This window comes from Nanorana parkeri, unplaced genomic scaffold (genome assembly GCF_000935625.1).
Source record: "Nanorana parkeri isolate BGI_ZX_2015 unplaced genomic scaffold, ASM93562v1 scaffold1104, whole genome shotgun sequence".
Taxonomy (NCBI): Eukaryota; Metazoa; Chordata; class Amphibia; order Anura; family Dicroglossidae; genus Nanorana; species Nanorana parkeri.
Window position 1 is genome coordinate 43623 of NW_017307372.1, and position 19593 is coordinate 63215.

The following is a 19593-nucleotide window of genomic DNA, read 5'->3' on the forward strand; positions in this document are numbered from 1 at the left end:
TTGGGAATGAGTAAGGGGTACTTGTACCCCTATCCATTCACTAAAGGGTTCAAATACATTTAAAGAAAACATTTTTTTAGAAAAAAAACAACAAAGGCTTTTGACAACTCCTTTATTGTAAAAAAAAAATGATCCACCGACGTAATCCTAAGGTCAATCACGATTTTAGGGTGACACCCCTGGTAGGCTTACCTGAGGGGCTGAGTCTAAGTACCAGCCGGTGTTCACCAGAGCTCCTGATGGTGGAGATGGGCTACGTTGCTTGCTGGTACCAGGTCGCAGTCCCCAGGGTTGCCCTGCCAAGGGATGGACGAGGACTACAATGAGGAGACAGTAGTCAGATCCAGGCAGAGTTCAAGGCAGGCAGCTAGCAGAGGGTGGTCGGACAGTCCTTGGTTGGCAACTAGCAATCAGAGGATAAACGCAGGACACAAGAGCAAAGTCGGGTCCAGGCATAAGATCAGGGCGGGCAGCAAGTGAAGAAGGGTCAGACAGTCCAGGTCAGCAACAAGAAAGCAGCAGAATTATAAGCTCTTTCACAAACAGGAAGCTGGCAAAAAGACACAGCACCATCTCCTTGCAGAGCTAGTGCTTAAATACCCCTCTGAATCAGAAATGACACGCCCAGCCCCAGGGTACACTGGAAGTCTGGAATCTGTTTTTATTATCAGCCATACTGGTCTGGACTCTGTTAGATCCATTAGTAGAGGATCTCCTGGAAGTCCTGGCTGGGATTCTCAGGGGAAAACGGTAAAACCTGACAGGTATTCTGAGCTTACCATAACACACAACCTCCAGAGTTGTCCTTGACATAGAGGCGGAAAAAAAAATAATAAAAAAGGATGCATGTCGACCCAACCGCATGCGATGAACTCTCGCCGCATAATGAAGAATCTGACAGATGCCAGCCTTCTAGCAGGTCCCGGGCAAAAAAAAAACCAACCGCCCAGTTGTTGTTTAATGACAGATCAGCGTCCCCAGGTCATTTGGGGACGCTGATCTGTCATTACAACTGGGCGGAGCGAGCCATGAGATCACAGCTGGCTCCGCCCAGCTGTTATTTGCGTTAAGAACAGGCTTGCTGCTGAGCTTCCAGACTTCGCTGGTATTGTTCATTTGTATGCCTTTGCTCAATATTCGCCTGCTGTGAGTTGGCATTTGCCACAGCAAGCTGTCTCCATAACTCTTCCATGCCGGCATTTGCACCACTTTATAGATTGCCCCTGAATTCTGCCCCCGAATTATCCACCAATTGTGAGCTTTAAATTTGATAGAATTAAATATGTAAAATAAATAGATAATTCAAGGATGGATAATCAGAGACATGTCTGTTAGTGTAAAACACAAAATTGTAAGTACCGTATATGCCGGCGTATAAGACGGGTTTTTAGACCCAAAAACAGTGCCCGAAAATCGGGGGTCGTCTTATACGCCGGGTATACTGTATGTAGCTTTGGCTACATACAGTATACCGCGCTGAGCCAATCACGGCAGGCTTTGTATTAATGAATACAAAGCCTGCCGTGATTGGCTCAGTGTGATATACTGTATATAGCTGAAGGACGGAACCCGGAACTCGTGGACAAGGTAAGAGACTGTAATCCCGAGTGTGGCTCGGGGGTACCACTTATGGTACTGAAAATTAACCCCGAGCCACACTCGGGAATACCGCCATGGAGGTTAGTGGGTGCATTTAAACATTATTTTGGGCTATACTCGTCTTATACGACGAGTATAGCCCAAAACCTATATTTTAACACAAAAAGTAGGGGGTCCTCTTATACGCCGAGTCATCTTATACGCCGGCAAATACGGTATTTACATTTACAGTCAGAACTTTAATCAGAACTGGGCTGATGTTTTGAGCGGTTGTTTCATTTCAAATGTGGACATCCTTCTGACACACCTGACTGATGCCAAAGCACATAGGCTGGTATCAGCATATTTAATTGAACAGTTGCCCTCTTGCTGTTGGGGTACCAATCCATGTGCCGCGATTTGAAGGGGCAAACAAAAATGTAAACAAATTGGGCCCTCCTGGTCACTTTATATCCTCAGATATTAGCTACCTGTAAATCATCTAGTCACCTTGATCCTTTTTCACTAACTGCTGGGACCTCTGTTATGCTCATACTTATTCCAGCCATTGACTTAATGAATAAAGAAAAAAGGATGAGAATAACAACCGACCCATTAAAACATGCCAGCAATGGCAGCTCCCATATTTCTGTCCTGGCAAGTTCCCTTAAAGTATAGGAATATAGGTATCAAATCAGTAGGTGTATATCCTAGATTCTCTAGTTGATGTAATGTTCTCATACAAAATTGAATACCTTGGAGGATGTAATTCCATTTATTGGTCTGACATAAATGATAATGCATTTTATATAACACTGTTCATAATAGAATGACACAGAAACAATGAATCCTTTTCCCTAAAGGTTATGCTATCTTATTTTTCATATCAATTTGAAAAGCAAAAAAGAAAGAGAGCATGTATGTTGCCGGATCAGCAGTACTTTGCTGAATGCAAGCATCAGTCTTTTGACCTGAAGGCTACAGAACCTGAAGGACATTTGGCATAGATGCCTTTATGCAATAGCATAAGCATACAATACACATGCATTCATTGCAAATCCCTGCAAATATGTTATGTTTTGACATGACAAAGCTAAAGATTTCCTGGATATGAAAGCGTTTAAAGACACAAAGCAAGCAAAACTACATACATGTCTATGTATGTGCATACATAATAAATGGTGTATACACATGTATCACAACTACTGTCATCATCTATAGTCTGTACTCAGTGGCCACTATTAGATACATTTGCTCATTATCACAAATAGCCAATCATGTGACTGCAACTCAAGTGGTTCAATCATTGTTGAACTAAACTTTGGAATGGGAAAATATGTGGTATATGTGATTTTGATTATGGATTATTGTTGGCAGATGTGGTGGCTGCAGTATCTCAACAATTGATGGCCTGATTAATTTTTCACAAACTAGTCTCTAAAGCTTACAGCAAATGGAGTAAGAAAAATCCAGTGATGCAGTTTTGTTGGTGAAAGCACCTTTCGAATATTAAAAGAACAGACAGGAAGTCACCAAATGCTCAAATAACCACTCTTTACAACAATGGTGTACAGTAGGGCATATATACAGGTACAGATTTACCCAATTTTACAGCAACACAGAACTCTGGCTATTGCACAGTACTTGGTTTATGCTGAGATGTTTATACATATTAAAATTGGCTGTACCATGGTCAGGCATTTAGGCACAAATCCACAAAAAAAAAAGTTGGTTCAGCTGAATACCTGCTTCCTATCTCTAGAAAACAGTAGGTATTGGCCAAATGTACATAGTTAAGATCACTTGGCCAGGAGTGTCAGGGGTTGGCTATTGCTTCTAGAGACAGAGGTCATAGTGTGATCCAACCAAGCTCTTTGGGATTGGTAGTTGATATTTTCATGCCTGTGGATACCTGAGCACCATATGTCTTGATCATTATAAGATGTGCAATTTTTATATACTTTGTTTGGTCAAAGATAAAAGATCTGGACACTTGGTATGAAAACTAAACTGAATTTTGTTATGCATCTATGATCCCAATCACTGCACTCCATACAATTGGCAGTTAGAAAGTCTAAACTGCCCGTGCGTGGGCACCTTAATAAGCTTCATTAATGATATTACTCCGTCCTTGTGTAATTACTTATTTCTGAAACTCATGCTGCTCACTACTCTGCCTGTTAAAAATATGATGTTTACAACTTGTTAGCTAAAGCCATATTTTTGCAGTAGATTAAAACAGATAAAATAAATGAACTAGTAAATGAAATAGCAAAAAAAGAAGTAACATATTTTACAGCCAATCATTTTAGCTGGGGATTTGCATGCCTCTGCTTTTTTTCTGTTGTGGTATTTATTTAATTTTAAAAGAAATGGGATTACAGCCTACAAGCTCTAATGTTTTTAAGCACTCAGTTGCTAATACACTGATCCATTTTGTTCCGTTGTCAAGCGAATGAATTTTTTTCCCTAATGGTAAGATTAGAGCTTGCTTTACTTCCCTTGCCAAAGCCTAGATCTCTATTTTCCTTTGTAAAAATTGCAGACCCACTTAGCACCAACTATTGTGGATGCAATTCAATGAAAACTGCTTGCCAATTTCTGGTGTCTTAAAGCAGAACTCCAGGTTTTGTTTTTTTAAATCTAATGAGTTCAAGCGTAACTAAACTGCCCTATCTTTTACAGCTGAGGATAACACCACCTTATGTCTATTTAAATCTACAGTAGTCATTTTTCTGGAGTTCTGCTTTATATGTCTAGATTTTAATACATTCGCTCAGGAGGAGTGTTATGTGCTACACGTGCTGTGCCTGTGGTAGGAATGTCATGTTATTTTTTCCCTGACCATAAACAAGGTCAAAATTAAAGCACAACGTTTTAGTATTGCTCATTTACATCAGCATTTCTTAATGTGACACATACATTTCTCCTTTAAATAAACTTTATTAGAGTGTTTCTTAATTTTTTTATTATATACATGTATCATTTTAAGAAAAAATAAGGATATTTTGAAATTGATGGCAGCAACATGTCTCTAAAAAGTTGGAACAGGGCAATTAAAAGCTGGCAAAGGTAGTGGCACTAGCAATAAAGAGCTGGTAGAACATTTTGCAACTAATTAGGTTAATTAGCAACAGGTCAGTAACATGATTGGGTATAAAAAGAGCATCTTAGAGAGTCCGAGTGACTCAGAAAAGATGGGCAGAGGTTCACTAATCTTGTAAAAAGCTGTATATAAAAATTGACAAACAATTTCAGAATAATGTTCCTCAACGTAAAAAACTTGAGAAGCTGGAGAAATCTCTGTGTACAAGGGACGAGGGCAAAACACAATATTGGATGCTCATGATCTTTGGGCCCTCAAATGGCACTATATTAAAAACAGGCATGACTCTGTGATGAACATCACTGCCTGGGCTCAGGAATATTTCCAAAAATCACCGGCTGTGAGCACAGTTCGCCATGCTATCCAAAAATGCAAGTTAAATCTCTATCATGCAAAGAAGAAGCCATATCTGACATGATCCAGAAATCCCACTGTCTTCTCTGGGCCAAAGCTCTTTTAAAATGGTCTGTCACAAAGTGGAAAACTGTTCTATGGCCAGATAAATTGAAATGTTACATTGTTTTTGGCCACCATGGGCACCACATTCTCCGGACTAAAGAGGACAGGGACCTTCAGGCTTGTTATCAGCGTTCATTTCAAAAGCCTGCATCTCTGATGGTATAGGGGGTGCATTAGTGCGTATGGAATTGGTAAATTGCACATCTGGAAATGGCACCATCAGTGCTGAAAGATATATTGAGATTTTAGAGCAGCATATGCTCCCATACAGACGATGATGTCTTTTTTAGGGAAGGACATATTTTAGCAGGACAATGCTGAACCGTATACTGCATCTATGACAACAGCATGGCTTCATAGTAGAAGAGTTCAGGTGCCTAACTGGCCTGCCTGCAGTCCAGACCTTTCCCCAATTGAAAATATTTGGCACAGCTTGAAACGAAAAATACGACAGGACTGTTGAGCAGTTAGAATTATATATCAGGCAAGAATGGGCCAACATTTCTCTCCCAAAACTCCAGCAACTCCTCAGTTCCCAGACCATTGAATTAAAACAAGATTTTTTTCCAATTTGCTGGCTAATTTTAACAAAATGCTCCAATAATACACAACTGACCATGTACTCTGTATCTGTATACCCTGTAAGTGTTCTCCAGTATTATTTTCTGTCACTAAATAATTATGATTTTGGTGCTAACAAATCAAACATATATACTTCTGGATACAGATTCAGGAGATTTTTTTTTTTTCGTTTTATGGCAGAAATTTAATGTGCAGACGGTTCAGTAAGTTGCTATACACTTGTTTGGCTTTTCTCATTTTTTTTTTAATCTTTACAAAATACTGTGAAGTGATCTACAAGCCTCTTCAGAGTCCCAGCTGCTTGAAAACTCATCTTGTATAGTTTTTATGTTTTTAGGTCTGTAACACAATTTGTTTTACATTGAGAGGATTATTAAGTCTTTATGCTCTGCATACTGTTTTTAAAAAGGTTAGATAACAAGAAAAATGCAGATCTGGTGTTCTGTCTTCAATTTCCATGATTTTTCAGTGTGATAAGAAAAAATATTGTGAAGTAAAATAATACAATATGTGGTAATTTTTTTCATCTCAATGATTAACCCTTGTTTCTGTTGGCTATATCATCTCTAAATGAACCGTACTTAACAGGGGTAAGATGAAGCAACCCTTATGTGTGGCTTCACAAGAGTGAAAAAAAAAAGTATCCATTTTAAAAGGAATCCCCCTTTCACAAGCATGCAATTAGGAAAACCAGTTGCTTGAATATGTACTGTTTTATCTGGTATAACCCCATAGCTGTGATGGGCCCCACATTATTTAAATATGTTATTTTTAAGTAAGCATTTTTCTAGTCAAACTAGATTGTTTAAATGTGTTAATATAGTAGATGGAGAATTATGTGTTTTGCTTGTGTTATAAATGTTTGATCCGGCAATTTAGTGGTTAATAACTTTTTTCATGGCAGGTTTCTCAACATTTGATCCAACACAGTCCTTTGAACTTGCGACAATGATGAAAAATCTTTATTTACAGTGTAAATTCAGTTTTATGGAGAAAACGATCCGAAGTTAACTGTTTATATTGCAAGAATTCAACTCAAACAATCTTTGCAAAATTGAATACTTGTTTTGAAGAAATTGCAGTTTGTTTTATTACGTTCTTTCACAGTCAGAATTCTGAATGTGAGGGTCTGCCTTCATTATAATTATTGTAATTCAATATAATAGCTGCATCATCTGCTTCCCGTTAGAAATGGACAACCTAGGAAATCTGATTTGTGTATCTATAATAAACATAGTATATCATAGAGTAGTAGGACAATAAGTACAATAATAAAGTATTCACAATAAGAAACATGTAAATTACATGTTTCTTATTGTACAACATTCTACATTTTACTCTACTCTCTAGTACATATTTTAAAGGTGATATTTTGATCTGGTGATTGTGGGTGGGGGAATACATCTGACACTATTATGTTGCACATGAGGCCACTCTTGCACCCTTGAATTTCGTTGGCAGGGTTCTTTATTAAAGAGTATTACATAATATTACACAGTTAAGTGGGGAAAAGGCACAAGTCCATCGAGTTCAGCCTATAGAGATAGAAGAAAGAAAGAAAGAAAGAAAGAAAGAAAGAAAGAAAGAAAGAAAGAAAGAAAGAAAGAAAGAAAGAAAGAAGAAAAACCTAAAACAGAACCCTATGCCCAGAGTTACCCACTGTTGATCCAGAGGAAGGCAAAAAACTATTAAGCATAGTTCAATTTGCTCCAATAGGGGGAAAAAAATCCTTCCTTATCTCATAAGGCAATCGGATATTCCCCTGGAACAACAATCTATGGTGCTTAATATACCTATAAGAACTCAATATCCAGTAATATTCTGTGCATTTAGGAATACATCCAACATTTTTTAAAACAGTTAACTGAGCTAGCTAGAACTAGCTCCTGGGGGAGTCTATTCCACATTTTCATAGCTCTAACTGTGAAGAATCCTTTCCGTATGCAAAGGTTAAACCTCTTTTCCTCCAGGTGCAAAGAGTGCCCTCCTATTCTTTGCAGTGACCTTAAAGTGAATAATTTGGCACCAAGCTCACTATATGGACCATTTATGTATTTACACATGATATTGAACTGCACATTCCAGATGAGGTCTTACTAATGCTTTATACAGGGGCAGGATTATGTCTCTATCTCCGGAGTCCAGACCCTTTTAGTACAAGAAATTATCTTGCTTGATTTAGAAACTGCGGCTTGACATTGCATGCTATTATTCAGTCTATGATCTACCAGAACACCCAGGTCTCTCTCCACCATTGACTCCCCCAAATATAATCCCCCTAGAGGGTATTATGCATGCATATTTTTATTCCCCAAGTGCATAACTTTACATTTATCAACATTAAAGCTCATTTGCCAAATAGATGCCTAATCAAACAGTGCATTCAGGTCTGCTTGTAAGTTGGGGACATCCAGTAAGGACTGTATTCCACTACATAACTTGGTGTCATCTGCAAATACAGAAATTGTACTTTTTTTTTCAAATTCTTTATTGACTGAGAAAAAAAGTCAAATACAAAAAACCATTGTATGTGGTTACAGAGCATGGGCATAAATTCCACAGAACTTGTAATAAAACGGATTACACCGTATCAAGGTAACATAACCCGACTGAAAAAATCACATCCGAATAACATGACAGCTTAGTACAGTCGTTGGTGTATCAACCGTCCCACTCAGCCGTACCAATTCTGTACATTAAGGCTCTGCGACTAAGTACTATTCTCAGGAGAAGACAGTGTCTCTTAGTTAAGGGAAAGGTGATAGCAGAAAGAAGTGAGAGAGGGTACAAAGGGTCGGGTCCCGGCCGGGTCCCACAACGCCCACCTGGGCAGAAATTGTACTTTTAATCCCCAACTCTATATCATTTATAAAAGATTAAACAGTAAGTGACCCAACACTGAACCTTGGCGAAGACCACTAACAACCTCAGACCATTCAGAGTATGAATCATTGATCACCACTCTCTGAATACGGTCTTTTAGCCAGTTTTATATCCAATTACAGTTTTATATCCAATTACTGATTGAATACTCTATACCTACTGGCCTAACTTATACATTAGCCTCCCGTGGGGAACTGTGTCAAACACTTTTGCAAAGTCCAAATATACTATATCCACAGCCATTCCTCTGTCAAAGTTTGTGCTCACTTCCTCAAGAAAGTAGGTTTGTTTGACAACTTCTGCCTTTTGTGAATCCATGCTGACTTTTACTCATAATATTATTTTCAAGCAAAAACAAGTGCATGTGATCCTCGATCAAACTTTTAAGTATCTTCCCAACTATTGAAGTTAAACTTACAGGTCTGTCGTTACTTGGTAATGTTGATCCCTTTTTAAATATAGGCACCACATTGACCTTGCGCCAATTCATCGGTACCAAGCCAGTCATTAGAGAGTCTCTAAAAATTAGATACAATGGCTATTAAATTATACAGCTCAATTCTTTGAGTACACATGGGTGTAAGCCATCCGGTCCCAGGTGCTTTGTTCACCTTCATTTTGTCTGTTTCTGGACCATATCAATAGTCAGCCATCGTAGTTCATTAGAGGTTATGGAGCTGCCATCCCCATTATGGATCTGTTCCTTGGTGTACACAGAGCTGAAGAAAGTATTTAATAGATTTGCCCTCTCTCTGTCCCCAGTTACCAACTGTGAGTTATCTTGTAAGGGGCCTACATGCTCAGACTTTTTTTAACTTTTAATATATTTAAAGAATTTTGGGGGGTTAATCTTGCACTCTTTTGCTACCTGTCATTCGTTTTGAATCTTTGCAATCTTTATTAGACATGTGCAATTCGTTTAGTTCCGAAACAAAATTCTGACGGAAATTCGGAGATTCAGATGTATCCGAATTCCGAATTACAGCTAAAACGAATGCAAACAAATCCGAATTCCCGATTTCCCGAAATTCGTTAGCGGTAGTCCGGTAGAAATTTAGTTTTTTGGACAAAATTTAATTGCAGCAAAATGACATTAGAAAAACAAATTTACATTTATTTTTTTTACAGTCTGCAGAAGATGAAAATAAAAAGCGTGAGGTTCCCCCCAATTCATACCAGACCCTTTAGGTCTGGTAGGAGTGTTAAGAGGGACACCCCCCCAAGTTAAAATACAAAAAAAGTGTGTGAGGCCCCCCCAAATCAAGCGCCCCCTCCCTGCACCTTACCAGGCCACAGGCCCTTTAAATAAGGGGGCACCCAGATGCCGCCCCCCTTTGTGAATGAGTAACCCCTACCCATTCACTGAAGGGTTAAATCAAATAGTTAGTAAAAAGTCCAGACTTTTGATAAAATCCTTTAATCCTTTAATTAGGACTGTTAGGGGGACCCTACATTCCCCCCCCCCCCCATAAAATTCCTACCAGACCGAAAGGTTCTGGTAGGGATTTTGGGGGGAACCCCACAAATTTGTTTTGTGTTTTAACTCGGGGGGGTCCCTCATAACATTCCTACCAGAACTAAAGGGAACCTCACGCTTTTCTTCTGCAGACTGTAAAAAAATTCTAATGTCATCTTGCTGCAACGAAATTTCGTCCACAAAACGAAATTTCGTCCAAAAACGAAATTTGGACCGGACTACCTCTATCGAATTTTGTCTGAATCCGAATTCCGAAACTAATTTAATTTTGGACCCGAATCCGAAAAACGAAATAATGCAAAATCCAAATCAAAACGAAACAAAACTAAACAAATGTTTTGCTGGTGCACCTGTCTAATCTTTATTTCCTTTTTACATATTTTGTTATATTATTTGTAGCTTTCAAATAATGGCAGTGTTCCTTCATTTTTATGTTTTTTAAACGTCCTTTTCTTATTGTTTATGGCTTTTTTTACATTGGATGTGAGCCACAGGGGTTTTTGCTTTTAGCGTTTAAACGTATTGCTTACAGGAATATATTTTGCAGTGTGTTTGTTTGTGAACAATTGATTTGAAACATTCCCATTTTATTCTGTGTTTTTGTTGAAAATATTCCCTCCCAGTCGATGCCTTGAAGAGCAGCCCTCAGCATGGGAAAATTTGCTCTCTTGAAATTAAATGTGTTTATTTTTCCAGTACGTGGGTGTTGTTTGCAACTTAAGATACATGAAATCATATTATGGTCACTGCTACCCAGATGTTCTTTTATATGAACATTTGTAATAAGCTCTGCATTTTTTAAGAGGATCAAATCCAGCAGAGCATCATTTCTAGTTGGGACTTTGACAAAATGTCATGCAATAAGTTTATAGATGTCCGACCTTTTACTGTTCCAGTAGTGCTATTTTGACATTTAGGGGCTGATTTACGAAGCCCAACACGCACACGCGCAGGCTGCGCGCGCGTTTTAATCAAGGATAGTTAAAATCTCTCATTAATACTACAGTCCCCACCCTTGCAGCCCTTTCTATCTGTTTAAGGAGCTGAGTCTCTACCTCTTCATTAACACTGGGGGGGCTGTAACAAACTCATACAAATTGTATGTTGCTTTTGCTTTTTGTCTGTGATGCAATATATGACTTTGCATGTAATTATATGTGACTCTCAGCAGAGAGCCAGACCACCTGTTTCTGTAGAAATTGTCATTTTTGGTAAACAGAGTAGAAATGAGAAATGTTCATACCTTGCATTCAAATTATTAATTAATAACATAAAGGGTCAAGTCTTTTATAAAGCTCATAACAACCAATTAGATTGTCATTTTTCTTGTACTGTATAGATGAAAGCTAAATAAAGCAATTGATCTGCAGCACATCAAACACATTAGACATTCACTGACAAGGTCCTCTGGAGATATTGTCTACCAAGTTATATATGTAAACGTTATGTCTATCTACCTCTGAAAACACTGCAGACAACACTGTAAGACAGTCTAAGCAAGCCGCTAATCCAGTTAATATATATGTAATGCACAAACCTCAAACAGTAAAGAAAGAACATTAAACAAAAACAACTCCTTTACTTTCTCTGGCTGAGCCAAATCATGTTTTATTTGTGAACTATATGCTCTCCCTCCCAGGAACTGCATAGCTGACACTGGGGGGGGGGGGTCCATGCAATTGACAATCCAAAAAGCAGCAGGCAGGACTAGGCATGGCCAGGTGCTGATAAGCTACAGCAGCCTTTCTCAACTAGGGTACCTTGGCACCATGGGTTGCCTTCTGGTTACTTCAGTAGTGCTTGCAAAGATAGGACTCTGCTGACTGAAGCCGACTGATGTGAAGGGTGCTTCTTATGTAAAGGTGGAACACTAATGTGAAAGGGGGGCTCAGATGGTGCCCGCTTAAAATCCATTACATTTTAGACTGGGGTACCTCGAGATTTGAAATACTTTTAAAGGGTGCTGTGACTGAAAAAAAGTCAAGAAACGCTGAGCTACAATCTTGTGAATCAGCAGTAATCATCCCACTTTATGCAAGCAGGCACAGCCTACATGAGAGCCGCGACTCTGCTCTGAATTCAGGAACAGTGCAGCATCATTGCCACATTTTTTTTATAAAAGGCCATAATCCTGCTTTAAAGTTGAATTCCAGCCTCATCACACTGCTGATTCATTTAACAGAGTGCAGACAGCTGATACAGGTAGCACCAAAAAATATAGTTGTCATCTTCCGGATTATGCAGTTGTGTGATTCAGAAGACTGGTTGAAAAGAATAAACAAACTTCTGGCAGTAATAACCATCCCTATATAGGTTTTTCAGTGTTTATCTGGCTGTTTGTCCGCAGGTTTCTCTTTAAACTAACTCCCCAATTTATAGCATATGTACATATTTGTTATCTGTAACATGTTTAAACTCTCACAGGAACTTTTAGCACATAAGCTTAGCATGAAAGCATTGGAATATGGCTGGTGCCAACAGTCTGAAAGAACAAATAAGAATGGCCAATTTAAAAAATAAACAAGGGTTTTGCTTGTCCACTATGTATTTCCATGGAAACCTGGAATACTAAACTTTACAAAGAGCTATTCCCTTTTTGGCTTTGTGTGTTTTTTCACTAACAAGAACTTGTTCAGATGCCATCAGGAAGCACTCCAGAAGCCTCTGTGTTTTACTGATGCCAGACTGAGGCTCTCTCCTGTGTATAATAATACTAAAGGTGGTTTCTCCTTTTTTACACCGCACCAAGGGTGTTATTGCATTTCAATGGGTACACTGTTTTTTCTTTTCTCCACTTATGTGGTGGATCTTTATAGAAATAAAACAAATTATATATTTTTGTGATACAATGAACATTTAAAGTATAAATAAATGCATGTTTTTGTATTTGAATGGCTAAGGCCTTAGAACCACTGACAGATTGTTATTTCTCTTTTTGTTCCTGTTAGAAAGATTTATTCTCTCTAATTATCCTGATCATCAATGTCACAGGGAATAAACATGAGGGGAAATCCTAAATTTTGAGTTGCAACCAGAAGGTATAATATTCCAATGGGAAACACTTGGTTCTGTGAAAACTGTGTAAGAGGGAATTTGCCTCACTTTGAAAGGATGTCCTCTCACTTCCGGTTGATTCTTTGGGACAGGAAGTGAAGGGAAGTCACCCTAATGAGACACAGATAAAGAATACAAATGACAGTGGTTTTAATCCTACCCTATCCTGTATTTATAAAAAAGAAAAAGGTTTTGCCTTTAGGTATACTTTAAAGCTTAACTGTAGGATAAACAAATATTACCTAAATAGGCATGTGTGTTCTTCCTTGAATCTTGATGTGCTTTGAGTATTTCTTCCAGACCTTCCTGTAATAAAGACTAGTACCTGCTGCTCCCTCTCTTCTTTTTGCAATTGTTTGTTCTTGTATCCCCCCCCCCCCCCAATAGAGATTGCAAAGGCCTTTGGTGTACGGAAAGGGACAAATATGTTTGAATTCAAGTTTTTGTGCAGTAACCTCAGTATTATGTTGTAAATCACCCTTTTAGTTTATAAACTGATCTGATTATTCATAGGATTTTCAGTGCATAACTTTGCAGTAGACAGTGAGCTCTACTAGGACAAGGACCGTTGTAAACTGTGCAGTAATTTGTTAAACATTTCTGCATATGTTGTCTATATATAATGTATAATTGCTATGCCGTTACATAAGTTGGCTCCTCTGATTTTTCTTACTTAGTTCATTTGCATAATTCAAGCTTCCTTTACATTCCAAGACAGAAATCCTGCCATTTTCTAGATGGGTTAGCTGGTTGTAGTCTATGTGATGTGACATCCCATACCCTTCTAAAGCAGCAATAGTGCCAATGTGTAAACCTAATTGAGCCACTAAGCTTGCAAAAGGTAATTCACACACACAGTCTTGTGTGTTTTATTTGTTAGGACCTCCTGTTCTGATGGTGGACTGATTCCTGAGTTTTTAGTTTTTAAAAATGCAGGCACCAGGGCCTGGCTTCAGGCCAGAGGTGAGTGGGGCAAGAAAAGTCTGAAAAGTTGGAACTTTTGTCCAAACCAGTGGTTTATTAGGTAGTAATGTGATCAATAAAATCAGTCAAAAAGATCATGTACTGCTTTATGATTGAACTTTACTGGGTCCCTTCATTTCCTGTTCTGTAGACTCAACAGGAAGTAGGAAGAAATATATGTATGTAAGACGAAAAACCCTCTAAGAGAATTGTCAAAGGAACAGGTGACCAAAATTAACAAGTAAGACGAAAAACCCTCTAAGATAATTGTCAAAGGAACAGGTGACCAAAATTAACAATTTGGGTAAGGTCCTCTGTTCTGATAATTGTAGAATTTGTGATTTTCTATCACTTTCTGTCCTTTTGTCAATGATCATCATGACAAATAGAGAGGGTGGCTCTCCCCAGTGGGTACCCAAGCAGCAGTAATTAAAAAAAAAAAATGGCAAAGGTTTCTAACCCTTCCATTCAAAAAAAGTTCTGGCTATGCTTTATACACTGACTTTCTTTTATCCTCCTATTATGAATTTACTGTAGCTCGCCATGTACATCTGTCAGTTGTATTTTAACATTCTATCTGCTGCCCAAAGCGCTCATAATGAGTAGAGACATGGCAGATGCTGCACCAATACAACAGACTATAGTCATCCTTAGGAACAAGTGATATCGAACCACGGGGGAACTTGTCAGCAAATAGCATCTTACAATGCACATGAAGAAAAGAAATAGAACACATGCCAATTCTTCCACAGGGCCGCCACATTCTTCAGGGAATTGTACAAGCATTAGCTGAAGAAATCACAACAAGTATTTCCTATATTGTTGTGAAACTGCAGAGCTGGGATGCTGATCACCAAAAAAATGTTTTAATAGCAACTACAAATGTAATATGGGTATTTAGAGAACAGAAACTCTGCTTCAAAATAAATACAAAAGTAAACTGTGCCATTGTTTATTGTATTTGATTAATGTTTGCAAAATGTTCTAACACATCATTACAGTAATATTATACATTATCCAGCAGCCAGACATTAAAATGAGTAAAATTTCTGCTTTGTATCATATGCTTTGTAGCCTATACAGTATATGCAGTCCTTATAGAACTAAATAAAAGGTTTTGAGGGTTTGAGGGGGTGGGACCATTGGAAATCATTAGGCTTATTTAAAAAGGCAAAAAGCGATGCATGAAGTGACTTAACTTCTAGGAACCTTGTCAAGTTTTATATCCCATCAGTCAGGAGCATCTACAGCCATTACAATACTAATTGATGTAAATGATAATTGATTAAAGAGACACTGGGGGTGATTTACTAACCTAAACACACACACACACACCAGGTGTGTGTGATTTTCACACAGCAAAACATATTTATCAACCAAAAAGTCTCTAAAAGCATATTTCCACTAATGCCATATATGGAAAAATCATGCACATGATGCATATATAATGCTGCTTCACAGTTTAGACAAAAATGGTTAGCTCATGCATTTACATTCCTGCATTCATCAACGCAAGCAACATAACATAGAGCTAATTTACACCACATTACCTTGCAATTCATTGCAGGGCTTTCCACAACACACCTGCTGGGTGTGTACACACTACAAAGGTGTTTCGATTCCTCCCATAGATCATGCTGGGAGGGAACACACTACAGAGGTGTATACACGTTTGTGGTGTGTTTAAAAGGTTAGTAAATCAACCCCACTTTGTCACTGTCTGACGAACACAATCTGCTTCAACTAATAACACACAAATAGTAAATAGCTGACAGGGGTCCTAAGCTTTCCCTTGAAGCATTTTTTTTTGTTTATGCTGCTGTTGTAGATTTCTCCCTCATTTACTGTCTGGTGTTGTTGGGGCAGTAAGAGAGGGGACATCTCTCTAATGGGGACCTGGATAGCGGTAGACTTTCATCACTATATCAACAACTAGAAAAAAAAAGTTTGGGCTGGCATGCATTTGAAATGCTTTAAAATGGCAATGAATCTGCTGAATACTCTGAAAAGGTAATGTTTAAAAACATTCAATTAAAAATTGGCTTGTACAACAATTATACATGCAGTTTGTTTTCTAAGATTTTTTTTAATTTCTACTTTTAAAATGGAGTTATCTTTTAGGGCAATGTAATAACAAGTGTCAGAAGCTAGTTTACAAATACAATTACATAACAGCATGATTTGAAATAATTAACATGAAATCATATTTTAGGAATAGAATGTATTTATATTTAAAGAAAAACCTTTTCCATAAATGTTTGGTTGTTTAGACCCCATTCACACTGACAGGGTTATTCACAAGAGGGTGAAGGGTTTGGAGAAGGCAGGAGAAGTGAACAATCTAGGCCAAAATATCTTATTTGGAAAAGTTCTCCAATTAAGGTCACTTTCCAGTTCAGCTATGTTGTCCGGACCTAGATTGTTCACTTCTCCTGCCTTCTCCAAACTCTTCATCCTCTTGTGAATAACCCTGCAAGCGTTTTGTATCAGCTCAAAAATCGCTCAAATATGAAGCTCAATGTAGCTCGGTGTAGCTATACCAATGCATTTCAATGGAGATGTTTACATCCTGCAGCTCAATGTCACCTGTAGCATGTAGCCAAAGCTTGTCGTTTGAACATGAGCTATTTTGCAGCGGATTTCGAGCGATTTGGCCCCAACAAACTTTGATAGACTGCAAAAAGAAGCATTGCAAAACTCAACAAAATGTGCACTGTAGCTCAATGTCGCTCAAAGTCGATCAGCTCAAATCAGTGCTGAAAAAAAACACTTATTTTGTTGTAGGTCACTGTGAATGGGGTCTTAGTAATATAGCATTGTTTGAAAAGACCATAGTAAGGCAATGTTTGCAGATTTCCTGAAACCATAATAAACAATCAGTTTCATTTGACTGCAGCAGATCAATGAGATTTGTATTATTAGTTATTATAATCCTATGCTTGGCATTTTGTGCTCCAATGGTGACAGCAGGTTCATTGTAGATATTTTAGTTAGTAAATAGTAACTTGCCACTTTTTTATAGGACAATTTCCTCATTATAAATACATCGTTTTCTGCATAAATAAAGATTGGTTTATATTTTATTATTATGTTTCTACTGAAAGGTTCCCTTCTGACACTGTACTTTGCCTTTGATTAAATAAATAGTGCCTTAAATTATATTACACATAAAACAGCCAAATACTGCTGTGCGGATTAATAAAACATACAATATAGCATTGCCCCTTTGCACTTACATTTAATGTTTGCATACCAATGTGAGAGCATTGTCAACAGTTGTAGCTATAACAAATAGTTTCAGTAATAACATAATAACATGGAACCCTGTACAATTATTATATATATATATATATCTGTCAGTAGCATTGAAGAGACAATGTCACTTACCCATGCAGAGCAGCGCAACTTTCTTTGCAAATGGTCTTCATTTATACACACCTTTATACACACTTTACCAGCACTCCCCCACGGCTCCTGCCTGGCACTAAAATCCAAGGTGTCGGCTGGTGTCAGACTCTAAGGGGAGTGATGTCAGTCCCCCGGTCATGCATCTCTAGAGCAAAAGCCAGCTGTGCATACAATTTCCCCTGTCTGTCCCTTCAATGTGTTTTTTTCCAGCTGTGATTCAGTCTCTGCAGAATCTGAGTGAGTCTCTGCTTGTGGTTAACATATCCTGATATACACTGAGTGGCCAGATTATTATGACCACCTGACGTTTGTAGGCTAATTAGCTATAATTTTGTGCTGAAGTTGCTAGAGGGCCAGACCATTATAAATAGGGAAGCAGGTTGTTTACCACGACAGTAGAAGTGATTTTTTTTTCCTGAAAATATGGGTAAACAACGTGATTTAACAGCCTTTGAACGTGGGATGATTGTTGACGCTCAAGCCATGGGGCGAGTATCAGCAAAACAGCAGAATTTGTCAAATGTTCAAGATCAGCTGTTGTTAAAGTGTTTAAAGACTGGACTGTCAGCCGGAAATCTGGGTCTGAACGTGTGAATTGTGGCCATCAGCGACTAGTCAATGTTAGGGCAGAACGGAGAGTGGCCAGACTGGTACAAGACGACAGAAGGGCAACAGTGCAGTGTCAGATTCCTCGCATCACCTTTCAACATCTCATGGGGTTATGAGGTGGCCCAATGAAGTCATCTTGTGGAGTTATCTTGTGGCCCAACGAAGTACTGATGGGGTGGTCATAATTATCTGGCCACTCAGTTTATGAGCTTTGGGCAATGGGCTCTGCTTTATAGCACTGCTCTGTCTTTTATGTACTGTATTAGTAACCTGCAGTGCACTTTCAAATTTTAGGACTGTGGCACATTCTTTTGGCATGACCCAGTCTCTCCCAACTCATTTAATGAGTTTGACTGGTTGGACTGCAGTAACTGCAGTTATTATTATTATACAGGGTTTATATAGTGCCATCAGTTTGTGCAGCGCTTTACAATATAAGGATGACATTACAATTACAATACAATTCAAGACAAGATGGTAAGGAGGACCCTGCCCGTGAGAGCTTACAGTCTAAAGTTATCTCACAGTTTTGTCCATTGAGCACCGTTTTACAAATCCTGGCCTTTTTTACTGAGGTAACAGCCATGCCTAAGGGAACTCAGCACTGATGTCAGCTACTATGTTGAGTGTTGCAAGTGAGCACTCCTTTCCCACTTTGGGCTTAATAGGAAGAAACTTCTGCTGCTTTAAAGTGTATTGCGAATCATCCAGCTTCCAGTACAGTTCTACTGCCTGCCTTCAATGACTTGATCACCTCCGGCCACTTTCAACCCTCATCAATATCAATTATTTGGGTTTATGAGTGTGTGATGCCTTTATCTCCATTTGGGCTTAGTTATTTACCAATAAATGTTGCAACGTGTCTTTTAAAAGCCTTTAGAGGTCAGTCCCACTGCAGTGGGCTCCTGCTGTCATTGGTTGATCTTCGTTGGGACATACTGTACTTTGTTTGTCTAACCTTTCTTGCCTAAGGTTAAGGGTTAGGTATCCTAAACTAACCTTAGCAAACATTCTTGTTTGTTAACCACCTTAGCTGTTCATTTGTTTCTTCTCCACTTCAGGTTGATGTTTGTTCTTTATGGCCCTCCACATTATTGTTAAGGTCCATTATTCTTTTAGGTAGCAGTGTCCCCCTAATGGTGCTACCTGTCATGTTTTAAATGATTCTCCTGTGTCCCTCTATGGACTTCAAGAAAAAATGTTTATGGTAAATGGATCTCATTATCCTAAGATGTTGTCTAATAGGTGTGGCCAACACTTTGACTCTAATTCCATATGGCAAGGGGCACACTTAGCACCCTTCTGTTTGCACATCCTCTGGCTGCTAGGACAATTACATAATATAATAGTTCTATCCTTTTGGTAAATATAGTGCTGAATAGGAAAGATGTAGATTATCAGCTGTGCAATTTGTGTGATGGTGCATCTTTATGTGTATGCATCCATGTCATACTTAGGTGCAGAAAGAAAAAAT